A 14,246-nucleotide genomic window follows, 5' to 3' on the forward strand; every position below is an offset into this window, starting at 1 on the left:
CACGTTCAATATGCATATTTACAACTTTTTAAGGCTCTTTACAATCTATTATTTCACATTTAAGGCTACTTGGGTCGTTCTAGGACATATTTAGGCAAAAATGAAGTTTTCGAACACAACTTTTAACTAAAGAACCTAAGGAATGTTTTCAAACTTATGACATGTCTCATATGCATAGTTATAACTTTCTAAAGCTCTTTACAATCTATTATTTCACATTTAAGGCTAATTGGGTAGTTCTAGGACATATTTAGGCAAAATTAAAGTTTTCGAACCCAACTTTTAACTAAAGAACCTAAGGAATGTTTTCAAACTTAGTACACGTTTAATATGCATATTTACAACTTTCTAAATCTTTTTACAATCTATTATTTCACATTTAAGGCTAATTGGGTCGTTGTAGGTCATATTTGGGCAAAAATGGCGTTTTTGAACCCAACTTTGAACCTAAGGAATGTTTTCAAACTTATTACACGTTTAATATGCATAGTTATAACTTTCTAAAGCTCTTTAAAATCTATTATTTCACATTTAAGGCTAATTGGGTCGTTCTAAGTCATATTTGGGCAAAAATGGCATTTTCGAACCCAACATTGAACTAAAGAACCTAAAGAATGTTTTCAAACTTATTACACATTTAATATGCATATTTACAACTTTCTAAGGCTCTTTACAATCTATTATTTCACATTTAAGGCTAATTGGGTCGTTCTAGGACATATTTAGGCAAAAATGAAGTTTTCGAACCCAACTTTTAACTAAAGAACCTAAGGAATGTTTTCAACCTTATTACACGTTTAATATGCATATTTACAACTTTCTAAATCTCTTTACAATCTATTAATTCACATTTAAGGCTAATTAGGTCGTTGTAGGTCATATTTGGGCAAAAATGGCGTTTTCGAACCCAACTTTGAACTAGAGAACCTAAGGAATGTTTTCAAACTTATTACACGTTTAATATGCATATTTACAACTTTCTAAGGCTCTTTACAATCTATTATTTCACATTTAAGGCTAATTGGGTCGTTCTAGGTCATATTTGGGCAAAAATGGCATTTTCGAAACCAACTTTGAACTAAAGAACCTAAGGAATGTTTTCAAACTTATTACACGTTCAATATGCATATTTACAACTTTTTAAGGCTCTTTACAATCTATTATTTCACATTTAAGGCTACTTGGGTCGTTCTAGGACATATTTAGGCAAAAATGAAGTTTTCGAACACAACTTTTAACTAAAGAACCTAAGGAATGTTTTCAAACTTATGACATGTCTCATATGCATAGTTATAACTTTCTAAAGCTCTTTACAATCTATTATTTCACATTTAAGGCTAATTGGGTCGTTCTAGGACATATTTAGGCAAAAATGGCATTTTCGAACCCAACATTGAACTAAAGAACCTAAAGAATGTTTTCAAACTTATTAAACATTTAATATGCATATTTACAACTTTCTAACGCTCTTTACAATCTATTATTTCACATTTAAGGCTAATTGGGTCGTTGTAGGTCATATTTGGGCAAAAATGGTGTTTTCGAACCCAACTTTTAACTAGAGAACCTAAGGAATGTTTTCAAACTTAGTACACGTTTAATATGCATAGTTATAACTTTCTAAAGCTCTTTAAAATCTATTATTTCACATTTAAGGCTAATTCGGTCGTTCTAGGTCATATTTGGGCAAAAATGGCATTTTCGAACCCAACATTGAACTAAAGAACCTAAAGAATGTTTTCAAACTTATTACATATTTAAAATGCATATTTACAACTTTCTAAAGCTCTTTAAAATCTATTATTTCACATTTAAGGCTAATTGGGTCGTTCTTAGGCAAAAATAAAGTTTTCGAACCCAACTTTTAACTAAAGAACCTAAGGAATATTTTCAAACTTAGTACACGTTTAATATGCATATTTACAACTTTCTAAATCTTTTTACAATCAATTATTTCACATTTAAGGCTAATTGGGTCGTTGTAGGTCATATTTGGGCAAAAATGGCATTTTCGAACCCAACTTTGAACCTAAGGAATGTTTTCAAACTTATTACACGTTTAATATGCATAGTTATAACTTTCTAAAGCTATTTAAAATCTATTATTTCACATTTAAGGCTAATTGGGTCGTTCTAGGTCATATTTGGGCAAAAATGGCATTTTCGAACCCAACATTGAACTAAAGAACCTAAAGTATGTTTTCAAACTTATTAAACATTTAATATGCATATTTACAACTTTCTAACGCTCTTTACAATCTATTATTTCACATTTAAGGCTAATTGGGTCGTTGTAGGTCATATTTGGGCAAAAATGGTGTTTTCGAACCCAACTTTGAACTACAGAACCTAAGGAATGTTTTCAAACTTAGTACACGTTTAATATGCATAGTTATAACTTTCTAAAGCTCTTTAAAATCTATTATTTCACATTTAAGGCTAATTCGGTCGTTCTAGGTCATATTTGGGCAAAAATGGCATTTTCGAACCCAACATTGAACTAAAGAACCTAAAGAATGTTTTCAAACTTATTACATATTTAAAATGCATATTTACAACTTTCTAAGGCTCTTTACAATCTATTATTTCACATTTAAGGCTAATTGGGTCGTTCTTAGGCAAAAATAAAGTTTTCGAACCCAACTTTTAACTAAAGAACCTAAGGAATGTTTTCAAACTTAGTACACGTTTAATATGCATATTTACAACTTTCTAAATCTTTTTACAATCAATTATTTCACATTTAAGGCTAATTGGGTCGTTGTAGGTCATATTTGGGCAAAAATGGCGTTTTCGATCCCAACTTTGAACTAGAGAACCTAAGAAATGTTTTCAAACTTATTAAACGTTTAATATGCATAGTTATAACTTTCTAAAGCTCTTTAAAATCTATTATTTCACATTTAAGGCTAATTCGGTCGTTCTTGGTCATATTTGGGCAAAAATGGCATTTTCGAACCCAACATTGAACTAAAGAACCTAAAGAATGTTTTAAAACTTATTACACATTTAATATGCATATTTACAACTTTTTAAGGCTCTTTACAATCTATTATTTCACATTTAAGGTTAATTGGGTCGTTCTAGGACATATTTAGGCAAAAATGAAGTTTTCGAACCCAACTTTTAACTAAAGAACCTAAGGAATGTTTTCAAACTTAGTACACGTTTAATATGCATATTTACAACTTTATAAATCTCTTTACAATCTATTATTTCACATTTAAGGCTAATTGGGTCGTTCTAGGTCTTATTTGGGCAAAAATGGCGTTTTCGAACCCAACTTTGAACCTAAGGAATGTTTTCAAACTTATTACACATTTAATATGCATAGTTATAACTTTCTAAAGCTCTTTAAAATCTATTATTTCACATTTAAGGCTAATTGGGTCGTTCTAGGTCATATTTGGGTAAAAATGGCATTTTCGAACCCAACATTGAACTAGAGAACCTAAGGAATGTTTTCAAACTTAGTACACGTTTAATATGCATATTTACAACTTTCTAAATCTCTTTACAATCTATTAATTCACATTTAAGGCTAATTGGGTCGTTGTAGGTCATATTTGGGCAAAAATGGCGTTTTCGAACCCAACTTTGAACTAGAGAACCTAAGGAATGTTTTCAAACTTATTACACGTTTAATATGCATATTTACAACTTTCTAAGGCTCTTTACAATCTATTATTTCACATTTAAGGCTAATTGGGTCGTTCTAGGTCATATTTGGGCAAAAATGGCATTTTCGAACCCAACTTTGAACTAAAGAACCTAAGGAATGTTTTCAAACTTATTACACGTTCAATATGCATATTTACAACTTTTTAAGGCTCTTTACAATCTATTATTTCACATTTAAGGCTACTTGGGTCGTTCTAGGACATATTTAGGCAAAAATGAAGTTTTCGAACACAACTTTTAACTAAAGAACCTAAGGAATGTTTTCAAACTTATGACATGTCTCATATGCATAGTTATAACTTTCTAAAGCTCTTTACAATCTATTATTTCACATTTAAGGCTAATTGGGTAGTTCTAGGACATATTTAGGCAAAATTAAAGTTTTCGAACCCAACTTTTAACTAAAGAACCTAAGGAATGTTTTCAAACTTAGTACACGTTTAATATGCATATTTACAACTTTCTAAATCTTTTTACAATCTATTATTTCACATTTAAGGCTAATTGGGTCGTTGTAGGTCATATTTGGGCAAAAATGGCGTTTTCGAACCCAACTTTGAACCTAAGGAATGTTTTCAAACTTATTACACGTTTAATATGCATAGTTATAACTTTCTAAAGCTCTTTAAAATCTATTATTTCACATTTAAGGCTAATTGGGTCGTTCTAAGTCATATTTGGGCAAAAATGGCATTTTCGAACCCAACATTGAACTAAAGAACCTAAAGAATGTTTTCAAACTTATTACACATTTAATATGCATATTTACAACTTTATAAGGCTCTTTACAATCTATTATTTCACATTTAAGGCTAATTGGGTCGTTCTAGGACATATTTAGGCAAAAATGAAGTTTTCGAACCCAACTTTTAACTACAGAACCTAAGGAATGTTTTCAAACTTAGTACACGTTTAATATGCATATTTACAACTTTCTAAATCTCTTTACAATCTATTAATTCACATTTAAGGCTAATTGGGTCGTTGTAGGTCATATTTGGGCAAAAATGGCGTTTTCGAACCCAACTTTGAACTAGAGAACCTAAGGAATGTTTTCAAACTTATTACACGTTTAATATGCATATTTACAACTTTCTAAGGCTCTTTACAATCTATTATTTCACATTTAAGGCTAATTGGGTCGTTCTAGGTCATATTTGGGCAAAAATGGCATTTTCGAACCCAACTTTGAACTAAAGAACCTAAGGAATGTTTTCAAACTTATTACACGTTCAATATGCATATTTACAACTTTTTAAGGCTCTTTACAATCTATTATTTCACATTTAAGGCTAATTGGGTCGTTGTAGGTCATATTTGGGCAAAAATGGTGTTTTCGAACCCAACTTTGAACTAGAGAACCTAAGGAATGTTTTCAAACTTAGTACACGTTTAATATGCATAGTTATAACTTTCTAGAGCTCTTTAAAATCTATTATTTCACATTTAAGGCTAATTCGGTCGTTCTAGGTCATATTTGGGCAAAAATGGCATTTTCGAACCCAACATTGAACTAAAGAACCTAAAGAATGTTTTCAAACTTATTACATATTTAAAATGCATATTTACAACTTTCTAAGGCTCTTTACAATCTATTATTTCACATTTAAGGCTAATTGGGTCGTTCTTAGGCAAAAATAAAGTTTTCGAACCCAACTTTTAACTAAAGAACCTAAGGAATGTTTTCAAACTTAGTACACGTTTAATATGCATATTTACAACTTTCTAAATCTTTTTACAATCAATTATTTCACATTTAAGGCTAATTGGGTCGTTGTAGGTCATATTTGGGCAAAAATGGCGTTTTCGATCCCAACTTTGAACTAGAGAACCTAAGGAATGTTTTCAAACTTATTAAACGTTTAATATGCATAGTTATAACTTTCTAAAGCTCTTTAAAATCTATTATTTCACATTTAAGGCTAATTCGGTCGTTCTTGGTCATATTTGGGCAAAAATGGCATTTTCGAACCCAACATTGAACTAAAGAACCTAAAGAATGTTTTAAAACTTATTACACATTTAATATGCATATTTACAACTTTTTAAGGCTCTTTACAATCTATTATTTCACATTTAAGGTTAATTGGGTCGTTCTAGGACATATTTAGGCAAAAATGAAGTTTTCGAACCCAACTTTTAACTAAAGAACCTAAGGAATGTTTTCAAACTTTGTACACGTTTAATATGCATATTTACAACTTTATAAATCTCTTTACAATCTATTATTTCACATTTAAGGCTAATTGGGTCGTTCTAGGTCTTATTTGGGCAAAAATGGCGTTTTCGAACTCAACTTTGAACCTAAGGAATGTTTTCAAACTTATTACACATTTAATATGCATAGTTATAACTTTCTAAAGCTCTTTAAAATCTATTATTTCACATTTAAGGCTAATTGGGTCGTTCTAGGTCATATTTGGGCAAAAATGGCATTTTCGAACCCAACATTGAACTATAGAACCTAAGGAATGTTTTCAAACTTAGTACACGTTTAATATGCATATTTACTACTTTCTAAATCTCTTTTCAATCTATTAATTCACATTTAAGGCTAATTGGGTCGTTGTAGGTCATATTTGGGCAAAAATGGCGTTTTCGAACCCAACTTTGAACTAGAGAACCTAAGGAATGTTTTCAAACTTATTACACGTTTAATATGCATATTTACAACTTTCTAAGGCTCTTTACAATCTATTATTTCACATTTAAGGCTAATTGGGTCGTTCTAGGTCACATTTGGGCAAAATTGGCATTTTCGAACCCAACTTTGAACTAAAGAACCTAAGGAATGTTTTCAAACTTATTACACGTTCAATATGCATATTTACAACTTTTTAAGGCTCTTTACAATCTATTATTTCACATTTAAGGCTACTTGGGTCGTTCTAGGACATATTTAGGCAAAAATGAAGTTTTCGAACACAACTTTTAACTAAAGAACCTAAGGAATGTTTTCAAACTTATGACATGTCTCATATGCATAGTTATAACTTTCTAAAGCTCTTTACAATCTATTATTTCACATTTAAGGCTAATTGGGTAGTTCTAGGACATATTTAGGCAAAATTAAAGTTTTCGAACCCAACTTTTAACTAAAGAACCTAAGGAATGTTTTCAAACTTAGTACACGTTTAATATGCATATTTACAACTTTCTAAATCTTTTTACAATCTATTATTTCACATTTAAGGCTAATTGGGTCGTTGTAGGTCATATTTGGGCAAAAATGGCGTTTTTGAACCCAACTTTGAACCTAAGGAATGTTTTCAAACTTATTACACGTTTAATATGCATAGTTATAACTTTCTAAAGCTCTTTAAAATCTATTATTTCACATTTAAGGCTAATTGGGTCGTTCTAAGTCATATTTGGGCAAAAATGGCATTTTCGAACCCAACATTGAACTAAAGAACCTAAAGAATGTTTTCAAACTTATTACACATTTAATATGCATATTTACAACTTTCTAAGGCTCTTTACAATCTATTATTTCACATTTAAGGCTAATTGGGTCGTTCTAGGACATATTTAGGCAAAAATGAAGTTTTCGAACCCAACTTTTAACTAAAGAACCTAAGGAATGTTTTCAACCTTATTACACGTTTAATATGCATATTTACAACTTTCTAAATCTCTTTACAATCTATTAATTCACATTTAAGGCTAATTAGGTCGTTGTAGGTCATATTTGGGCAAAAATGGCGTTTTCGAACCCAACTTTGAACTAGAGAACCTAAGGAATGTTTTCAAACTTATTACACGTTTAATATGCATATTTACAACTTTCTAAGGCTCTTTACAATCTATTATTTCACATTTAAGGCTAATTGGGTCGTTCTAGGTCATATTTGGGCAAAAATGGCATTTTCGAAACCAACTTTGAACTAAAGAACCTAAGGAATGTTTTCAAACTTATTACACGTTCAATATGCATATTTACAACTTTTTAAGGCTCTTTACAATCTATTATTTCACATTTAAGGCTACTTGGGTCGTTCTAGGACATATTTAGGCAAAAATGAAGTTTTCGAACACAACTTTTAACTAAAGAACCTAAGGAATGTTTTCAAACTTATGACATGTCTCATATGCATAGTTATAACTTTCTAAAGCTCTTTACAATCTATTATTTCACATTTAAGGCTAATTGGGTCGTTCTAGGACATATTTAGGCAAAAATGGCATTTTCGAACCCAACATTGAACTAAAGAACCTAAAGAATGTTTTCAAACTTATTAAACATTTAATATGCATATTTACAACTTTCTAACGCTCTTTACAATCTATTATTTCACATTTAAGGCTAATTGGGTCGTTGTAGGTCATATTTGGGCAAAAATGGTGTTTTCGAACCCAACTTTTAACTAGAGAACCTAAGGAATGTTTTCAAACTTAGTACACGTTTAATATGCATAGTTATAACTTTCTAAAGCTCTTTAAAATCTATTATTTCACATTTAAGGCTAATTCGGTCGTTCTAGGTCATATTTGGGCAAAAATGGCATTTTCGAACCCAACATTGAACTAAAGAACCTAAAGAATGTTTTCAAACTTATTACATATTTAAAATGCATATTTACAACTTTCTAAAGCTCTTTAAAATCTATTATTTCACATTTAAGGCTAATTGGGTCGTTCTTAGGCAAAAATAAAGTTTTCGAACCCAACTTTTAACTAAAGAACCTAAGGAATATTTTCAAACTTAGTACACGTTTAATATGCATATTTACAACTTTCTAAATCTTTTTACAATCAATTATTTCACATTTAAGGCTAATTGGGTCGTTGTAGGTCATATTTGGGCAAAAATGGCATTTTCGAACCCAACTTTGAACCTAAGGAATGTTTTCAAACTTATTACACGTTTAATATGCATAGTTATAACTTTCTAAAGCTATTTAAAATCTATTATTTCACATTTAAGGCTAATTGGGTCGTTCTAGGTCATATTTGGGCAAAAATGGCATTTTCGAACCCAACATTGAACTAAAGAACCTAAAGTATGTTTTCAAACTTATTAAACATTTAATATGCATATTTACAACTTTCTAACGCTCTTTACAATCTATTATTTCACATTTAAGGCTAATTGGGTCGTTGTAGGTCATATTTGGGCAAAAATGGTGTTTTCGAACCCAACTTTGAACTACAGAACCTAAGGAATGTTTTCAAACTTAGTACACGTTTAATATGCATAGTTATAACTTTCTAAAGCTCTTTAAAATCTATTATTTCACATTTAAGGCTAATTCGGTCGTTCTAGGTCATATTTGGGCAAAAATGGCATTTTCGAACCCAACATTGAACTAAAGAACCTAAAGAATGTTTTCAAACTTATTACATATTTAAAATGCATATTTACAACTTTCTAAGGCTCTTTACAATCTATTATTTCACATTTAAGGCTAATTGGGTCGTTCTTAGGCAAAAATAAAGTTTTCGAACCCAACTTTTAACTAAAGAACCTAAGGAATGTTTTCAAACTTAGTACACGTTTAATATGCATATTTACAACTTTCTAAATCTTTTTACAATCAATTATTTCACATTTAAGGCTAATTGGGTCGTTGTAGGTCATATTTGGGCAAAAATGGCGTTTTCGATCCCAACTTTGAACTAGAGAACCTAAGAAATGTTTTCAAACTTATTAAACGTTTAATATGCATAGTTATAACTTTCTAAAGCTCTTTAAAATCTATTATTTCACATTTAAGGCTAATTCGGTCGTTCTTGGTCATATTTGGGCAAAAATGGCATTTTCGAACCCAACATTGAACTAAAGAACCTAAAGAATGTTTTAAAACTTATTACACATTTAATATGCATATTTACAACTTTTTAAGGCTCTTTACAATCTATTATTTCACATTTAAGGTTAATTGGGTCGTTCTAGGACATATTTAGGCAAAAATGAAGTTTTCGAACCCAACTTTTAACTAAAGAACCTAAGGAATGTTTTCAAACTTAGTACACGTTTAATATGCATATTTACAACTTTATAAATCTCTTTACAATCTATTATTTCACATTTAAGGCTAATTGGGTCGTTCTAGGTCTTATTTGGGCAAAAATGGCGTTTTCGAACCCAACTTTGAACCTAAGGAATGTTTTCAAACTTATTACACATTTAATATGCATAGTTATAACTTTCTAAAGCTCTTTAAAATCTATTATTTCACATTTAAGGCTAATTGGGTCGTTCTAGGTCATATTTGGGTAAAAATGGCATTTTCGAACCCAACATTGAACTAGAGAACCTAAGGAATGTTTTCAAACTTAGTACACGTTTAATATGCATATTTACAACTTTCTAAATCTCTTTACAATCTATTAATTCACATTTAAGGCTAATTGGGTCGTTGTAGGTCATATTTGGGCAAAAATGGCGTTTTCGAACCCAACTTTGAACTAGAGAACCTAAGGAATGTTTTCAAACTTATTACACGTTTAATATGCATATTTACAACTTTCTAAGGCTCTTTACAATCTATTATTTCACATTTAAGGCTAATTGGGTCGTTCTAGGTCATATTTGGGCAAAAATGGCATTTTCGAACCCAACTTTGAACTAAAGAACCTAAGGAATGTTTTCAAACTTATTACACGTTCAATATGCATATTTACAACTTTTTAAGGCTCTTTACAATCTATTATTTCACATTTAAGGCTACTTGGGTCGTTCTAGGACATATTTAGGCAAAAATGAAGTTTTCGAACACAACTTTTAACTAAAGAACCTAAGGAATGTTTTCAAACTTATGACATGTCTCATATGCATAGTTATAACTTTCTAAAGCTCTTTACAATCTATTATTTCACATTTAAGGCTAATTGGGTAGTTCTAGGACATATTTAGGCAAAATTAAAGTTTTCGAACCCAACTTTTAACTAAAGAACCTAAGGAATGTTTTCAAACTTAGTACACGTTTAATATGCATATTTACAACTTTCTAAATCTTTTTACAATCTATTATTTCACATTTAAGGCTAATTGGGTCGTTGTAGGTCATATTTGGGCAAAAATGGCGTTTTCGAACCCAACTTTGAACCTAAGGAATGTTTTCAAACTTATTACACGTTTAATATGCATAGTTATAACTTTCTAAAGCTCTTTAAAATCTATTATTTCACATTTAAGGCTAATTGGGTCGTTCTAAGTCATATTTGGGCAAAAATGGCATTTTCGAACCCAACATTGAACTAAAGAACCTAAAGAATGTTTTCAAACTTATTACACATTTAATATGCATATTTACAACTTTATAAGGCTCTTTACAATCTATTATTTCACATTTAAGGCTAATTGGGTCGTTCTAGGACATATTTAGGCAAAAATGAAGTTTTCGAACCCAACTTTTAACTAAAGAACCTAAGGAATGTTTTCAACCTTATCACACGTTTAATATGCATATTTACAACTTTCTAAATCTCTTTACAATCTATTAATTCACATTTAAGGGTAATTAGGTCGTTGTAGGTCATATTTGGGCAAAAATGGCGTTTTCGAACCCAACTTTGAACTAGAGAACCTAAGGAATGTTTTCAAACTTATTACACGTTTAATATGCATATTTACAACTTTCTAAGGCTCTTTACAATCTATTATTTCACATTTAAGGCTAATTGGGTCGTTCTAGGTCATATTTGGGCAAAAATGGCATTTTCGAAACCAACTTTGAACTAAAGAACCTAAGGAATGTTTTCAAACTTATTACACGTTCAATATGCATATTTACAACTTTTTAAGGCTCTTTACAATCTATTATTTCACATTTAAGGCTACTTGGGTCGTTCTAGGACATATTTAGGCAAAAATGAAGTTTTCGAACACAATTTTAACTAAAGAACCTAAGGAATGTTTTCAAACTTATGACATGTCTCATATGCATAGTTATAACTTTCTAAAGCTCTTTACAATCTATTATTTCACATTTAAGGCTAATTGGGTCGTTCTAGGACATATTTAGGCAAAATTGAAGTTTTCGAACCCAACTTTTAACTAAAGAACCTAAGGAATGTTTTCAAACTTAGTACACGTTTAATATGCATATTTACAACTTTCTAAATCTTTTTACAATCTATTATTTCACATTTAAGGCTAATTGGGTCGTTGTAGGTCATATTTGGGCAAAAATGGCGTTTTCGAACCCAACTTTGAACCTAAGGAATGTTTTCAAACTTATTACACGTTTAATATGCATAGTTATAACTTTCTAAAGCTCTTTAAAATCTATTATTTCACATTTAAGGCTAATTGGGTCGTTCTAGGTCATATTTGGGCAAAAATGGCATTTTCGAACCCAACATTGAACTAAAGAACCTAAAGAATGTTTTCAAACTTATTACACATTTAATATGCATATTTACAATTTTATAAGGCTCTTTACAATCTATTATTTCACATTTAAGGCTAATTGGGTCGTTCTAGGACATATTTAGGCAAAAATGAAGTTTTCGAACCCAACTTTTAACTAAAGAACCAAAGGAATGTTTCCAACCTTATTACACGTTTAATATGCATATTTACAACTTTCTAAATCTCCTTACAATCTATTAATTCACATTTAAGGCTGATTGGGTCGTTGTAGGTCATATTTGGGCAAAAATGACGTTTTCGAACCCAACTTTGAACTAGAGAACCTAAGGAATGTTTTCAAACTTATTACACGTTTAATATGCATATTTACAACTTTCTAAGGCTCTTTACAATCTATTATTTCACATTTAAGGCTAATTGGGTCGTTCTAGGTCATATTTGGGCAAAAATGGCATTTTCGAACCAAACTTTGAACTAAAGAACCTAAGGAATGTTTTCAAACTTATTACACGTTCAATATGCATATTTCCAACTTTTTAAGGCTCTTTACAATCTATTATTTCACATTTAAGGCTACTTGGGTCGTTCTAGGACATATTTAGGCAAAAATGAAGTTTTCGAACACAACTTTTAACTAAAGAACCTAAGGAATGTTTTCAAACTTATGACATGTCTCATATGCATAGTTATAACTTTGTAAAGCTCTATACAATCTATTATTTCACATTTAAGGCTAATTGGGTCGTTCTAGGACATATTTAGGCAAAATTGAAGTTTTCGAACCCAACTTTTAACTAAAGAACCTAAGGAATGTTTTCAAACTTAGTACACGTTTAATATGCATATTTACAACTTTCTAAATCTTTTTACAATCTATTATTTCACATTTAAGGCTAATTGGGTCGTTGTAGGTCATATTTGGGCAAAAATGGCGTTTTCGATCCCAACTTTGAACTAGAGAACCTAAGGAATGTTTTCAAACTTATTACACGTTTAATATGCATAGTTATAACTTTCTAAACCTCTTTAAAATCTATTATTTCACATTTAAGGCTAATTCGGTCGTTCTAGGTCATATTTGGGCAAAAATGGCATTTTCGAACCCAACATTGAACTAAAGAACCTAAAGAATGTTTTCAAACTTATTACACATTTAATATGCATATTTACAACTTTCTAAGGCTCTTTACAATCTATTATTTCACATTTAAGGCTAATTGGGTCGTTCTAGGACATATTTAGGCAAAAATAAAGTTTTCGAACCCAACTTTTAACTAAAGAACCTAAGGAATGTTTTCAAACTTATTACACGTTTGATATGCATATTTACAACTTTCTAAATCTCTTTACAATCTATTAATTCACATTTAAGGCTAATTGGGTCGTTGTAGGTCATATTTGGGCAAAAATTGCGTTTTCGAACCCAACTTTGAACTAGAGAACCTATGGAATGTTTTCAAACTTATTACATGTTTAATATGCATATTTATAACTTTCTAAAGCTCTTTACAATCTATTATTTCACATTTAAGGATAATTGAGTCGTTCTAGGTCATATTTTGGCAAAAATGGCATTTTCGAACCCAACTTTGAACTAAAGAACCTAAAGAATGTTTACGAACTTATTACACGTTTAATATGCATATTTACACCTTTCTAAGGCTCTTTACAATCTGTTATTTCACATTTAAGGCTACTTGGGTCGTTCTAGGACATATTTGGGGAATAATGGCGTTTTCGAACCCAACTTTGAACTAGAGAACCTAAGGAATGTTTTCAAACTTATTACACGTTTAATATGCATCGTTATAACTTTCTAAAGTGTTAGGTTATGATACATATGAATAAACATAAATCATGCGGAAAAACCATAATGCCAGGAAACATATTATTTACACATAATCATATAGCATAATTTAGATGCATACACTTTGTAGCTTGCCCTCCCTAGCTGCGCCCGAACCGAACAAGAACAAGTCTTTAGGACTCCAAGTGTCGTCCCTCCGTAGATAGTCCACAGCACGTCCGGATCCGCCTTAAGATAGACCAACTAGAATTGCCCTTAAGGTTCTTAGATTTTCCGCTATTTGGGTGCAAGTGTTTGGCTGATTTTTGCTTAAAATCTTACCTTGAATACTTCAATAATCGTCTGTTAAATATGTGACCCTAGGCCTATATTTATAGAGTTTATGGAAAGGAATTGGAATCCTACTAGGATACTAATTAGCTTAATTAGAATTATATT

Source organism: Spinacia oleracea, chromosome 3, assembly GCF_020520425.1.
Source record: "Spinacia oleracea cultivar Varoflay chromosome 3, BTI_SOV_V1, whole genome shotgun sequence".
Lineage (NCBI taxonomy): Eukaryota > Viridiplantae > Streptophyta > Magnoliopsida > Caryophyllales > Amaranthaceae > Spinacia > Spinacia oleracea.